The following is a 4,361-nucleotide window of genomic DNA, read 5'->3' as shown; positions in this document are numbered from 1 at the left end:
AAACCAACGATCGGAAATAAAACAAGATTCAGCTGCAGGTGGGAGAGAGAGAGAGAGAGAGAGAGAGAGAGAGAGAGAGAGAGAGAGAGAGAGAGAGAGAGAGAGAGAGAGAGAGAGAGAGAAGCGGCGCAGACAAAGTGAGCGTGCGCGAACTACACAGAACAGGTTGACGAAGCCCGCGCGCTTTGCCTTCCACAGCGCGAGGAGGCGACCGAACCAGCGCCAGTTCGTCGGGACTTCCAAAGACCGAGCAGGGGGGCGCGAGGAGCCCAGGGGGAACGACAGAGCTCGCGCGCGCGGAGACGACGGGGAGGGAATTCTCACCACGTACACCACCCCGTGCCCACCAGCACGCACATTTTTGAATCGCGGTGTTGGAGTGCGTGTTTAGGAACCACCTGGATACAAGCAGGTGGGCGGTCACGGTCAGACCTCGCCGTGTCTTTCCAGAACGCATCGGTGTTGTGTGTTGTTGCACCTGTTTGTTTTTTGTACCGGGAAGTGGACTGACAGAGCCCCGCCGTCGCGAGCACACCGGCTGGGACGTTTCCAGGTAAGCCTGGACCGGATCGAGGTCAGGAATCGAGGCGTTCTACGTAATTTTAGTTTGGACATGTTTGGGGGCATTTGGTCGTCAAAGGAATGGTGGATTTGGAGTTTTCTGGTGTCTCTTCTGTATTTGGGAAATAAAGTCGTGAGAGGATGCACGGCTCGTGCGACTTGGCGGTCCGGTTGTCCTCCTCGTCCTCTCATTGGACTAAACACGTCATGTACGGACTGACTCCGCTCTGTTGCTCACGGTTAGACAATATTATTGGCTTTTTTTTAGCGTTTAAAAGAGTTTTGGAATTGGCCCTGCGCAGGTTTCTGTTCTGGTTGCACCCGTTTTGTCTGTTATAGTCGATAGAGTAAAGCTGGACATTCCTCAGCAGAGAGGGACACAGTGTGTGTGTGTGTGTGTGTGTGTGTGTGTGTGTGTGTGTGTGTGTGTGTGTGTGTGTGTGTGTGTGTGTGTGTGTGTGTGTGTGTGCGTGCGTGTGACGGTGTGTCTGTGAGTTAGAGAGAGAGTGAGCGAGAGCAGCCCTAGCAACCGGGGACCTCTACTCCATGATGGCTGCGCGTGCGGGCGTCCAATGCACGTATGACTACTTTTCGTGTGCGTTGGGAATGCATAGTTCGCTCCAGGGCATCTATCCCACTGGGCTGTGAGGGTGGGTTTTGAATCCGAAGTTTCCAGTGAAAAAAAACAAAGCCTCGCGCTGTTCCTATTCCCAACATTTTAGACGCTTTGGCTCCTGCGTGGAAACATTCCGTTAATTCCGGTTTACCGTATTCCTAAACGCGCGACCGCCTCTAATCGGCTTTTGTGTCCGGAGGTTGGCCGCGGGGGACCGCAGGGGCAGCCAAGTCCTGCCTACAAACGTGCCAACCGTAACCGGTAAACAAACCCATGGCATAATTTGGTTCGCGGCCCAGCCGGGTCTGTGTGCTTGTGTTTGTGTGTGTAATGTGCGTGCGTGTGTGTGTGTGTGTGTGTGCCTTTTTCTCTGTGTCTGTGTGTGTGTGTGTGTGTGTGTGTGTGTGTGTGTGTGTGTGTGTGTGTGTGTGAATGCAGCTCAGGTGCGTGCGGAGCGACCGGCCAGCTGAGCCCACGAGGGGGTTCGGCTACGCGGCGATCTCGGCCGTCTCCCGCACGAGGACCGATTTCCATTTCAAAATATGTTTTCACGATCCTTTTTACAATATATATTTCCATAACAGCCGGACGACGTAGCAAATTTAATTTGTCATGAGGGGCAAGGCGTCCGGATGTGTCTCTGCGTGTGCGCGCGCGCGTGTGCACGTGTGTGTGTGCTCGCGCGTGTGTCTGACACACATAGCCCTATTATATCAGTTTGCGTTGTATTAGTATTACTACTTAGCCTACTACTAAGTACGTCTAAACTCCCAGTCACCTACAACATTAACCGAGGAAAGCAGATGCCTGACGCTTGTGCGCACACTCCTCTATCACTTGGAGTGCGTTCGGTTGTGCTGAAGAGGCGACGTGTTTAATTCCCTTGGATTGGGTGATGATCACATTATAAAGATACAGAGGTGGTCCGTGGTAAAATAGTGCATTTAAGTGTTGCCAAAATGAAATAACATGAGTGTGTTAGTGTGTGCGTGTATCTGATTGTGTGTGTGCCCACGTTTAGACGTGTGTTTATGTGTGTGCTTTAGCCTGTGACTCAGTTTGTTGTGTTTAATTGTGAGAGTGAGAGAGAGTGTGGTGTAAGTGTCTGTCTGTTTATGTGTGTGTGTGTGTGTGTGTGTGTGTGTGTGTTTATCCCTGGGCGCCAGGTGCATGGTGGGATTTGTCTCAGAACCTCGGCTGATCTTCCACCATCTCATTATCCTCTTTAGACAAGAAAGGACATAATCTCTCTCTCTCTCTCTCTCTCTCTCTCTCTCTCTCTCTCTCTCTCACTCTCTCGCTCTTGCTCTCTCTCTCTCTCTCTCTCTCTCTCTCTCTCTCTCTCTCTCTCTCTCTCTTTTCTCTCCCTCCCTCCCTCCCCCATCCCCCCTCCTCCCTCTAACCTCTCTCTCAGCCTGGGTGAGTGACCGGCTTGTTGTTACTGTGGGATTAGGGTGTTTTTGGTGGGGGACGATTCTGGTTATGGTAGTGGTTGCGGTGAGTGGGGGCGTCAGGCTGGTGGCGGGGACAGTTGTGTTGATGGGGGGTGGTTCTGGTGGGGGTGCTGTTTGGTGTGACGGTGCTGGTGGTGGTGGTGGTGGTGGTGGTGGTGGTTATGGTGGTGGTGGTGGTGGTGGTGGTGGTGGTGGTGGTGGCGGTGGTGGTGGTGGTGGGGGTGGTGACGGTGGTGGTGGTGGTGGTTATGGTGGTGGTGGTGGTAGTGGTTATGGTGAAGGTGGTGGAGGTGGGGGTGGTGGTGGTGGTTATGGTGAGGGTGGGGGTGGTGGTGGTGGTTATGGTGAGGGTGGTGGTGGTGGTGGTGGTTATGGTGAGGGTGGTGGAGGTGGTGGTGGTTATGGTGAGGGTGGTGGAGGTGGTGGTGGTTATGGTGAGGGTGGTGGAGGTGGTGGTGGTTATGGTGGTGGTGGTGGTGGTGGTTATGGTGAGGGTGGTGGTTATGGTGAGGGTGGTGGAGGTGGTGGTGGTTATGGTGAGGGTGGTGGTGGTGGTGGTGGTTATGGTGAGGGTGTTGGAGGTGGTGGTGGTTATGGTGAGGGTGGTGGTGGTGGTGGTGGTTATAGTGAGGGTGGTGGTTATGGGGAGGGTGGTGGAGGTGGTGGTGGTTATGGTGAGGGCGGTGGAGGTGGTGGTTATGGTGAGGGTGGTGGTGGTGGTGGTGGTTATGGTGAGGGTGGTGGAGGTGGTGGTGGTGGTGGTGGTGGTGCGGTCTTCGGTGGTCTTCTGCTGCGAGTCGTCTTCGGAGGGGTTGGGGCTGGTGGCTTGGCGTCGCCTGACCCCACTTGGCAGACGGCGTCGTCTGAACTTGTGCCGCCGCTACTTTCCGAAGGACTATGTGTCTTGAGCCATCTGTGCGGGGGGGTTGACTGGTTGCCATGGCGCCAGCACACGGTTGTTGCTCTGTCACCCGTAGCGGCTGGGGCGGACCACCTCCCAGGCGTTGTCGACAAGCCCCCACCCCCCAGAATAAAACACACGCACACATACGTGCAGATACGAATAAGCAGGTCCCGACAATGACAGCATGTCTGTGTGTGTGTGTGTGTGTGAGTGTGTGTGTGTGTGGTGTGTGTGTGTGTGTGTGTGTGTGTGTGTGCGAGGAAAAACGATAGACAGAGAGGCACAGAAGAGAGATTTTGATGGTTGAAATTCCTCTCTCTGTCTCTTGCTATCTCTCTAACTTCTCACTCTGTCTCTCTCTTCACCTCTCACTCTGTGCCTGATCTCTCTCTCTCTTCTCCCTCACACCCTTTCTACCTACCGCTATTCCTCTCCCTTTCCATCCCTCTCTCCACTCGCTCTCCATTTCTCTCTCCCCTCTCCCCCCCCTCTCTCTCTCCACCTCTCCCTCTCTCCCCCTCTCTTTCCACCTCTCTGCACCTCTGTCTCGCTCCATCTCTCTTTTCCACCTTTTTCTACCCTTCCCCTCTCTCTTCTCCCCCTCTCTCTCCAACCCTCCTCCTCTCCTCCTCTTTCTCTCCCTCTCTCTCTCTCTCTCTCTCTCTCTCTCTCTCTCTCTCTCTCTCTCTCTCCTCTCTCTCTCTCTCTCCTCCTCCTCCTCTCTCTCCCTCCCTCTCTCTCTCTCTCTCTCTCTCTCTCTCTCCTCCTCTCTCTCTTTCTCTCCCTCTCTCTCTCTCTCTCTCCCCCCCTCTCACCCCCTCCCCTC

At 54.5% G+C, this 4,361-nt stretch overlaps 1 long non-coding RNA gene across 1 annotated transcript in view; it reads left to right on the top strand.

Annotated features, from left to right (window-relative positions):
* The first annotated feature begins 244 nt into the window (after positions 1-244).
* LOC307075025 overlaps positions 245-4,361 on the top strand; it is a 48,604-nt gene continuing 44,487 nt past the window's right edge. Inside the window, exon 1 of the long non-coding RNA XR_013811829.1 lies at positions 245-553. This is a non-coding gene — a long non-coding RNA (uncharacterized lncRNA). The remainder of the gene's footprint in view (positions 554-4,361) is intronic.

The sequence above is a fragment of the Pollachius pollachius genome (genome assembly GCF_949987615.1).
Source record: "Pollachius pollachius genome assembly, chromosome: 4".
Lineage (NCBI taxonomy): Eukaryota > Metazoa > Chordata > Actinopteri > Gadiformes > Gadidae > Pollachius > Pollachius pollachius.
Note: the sequence above shows the minus strand (reverse complement) of the source record. Positions and strands in the feature narration are given on the sequence as shown.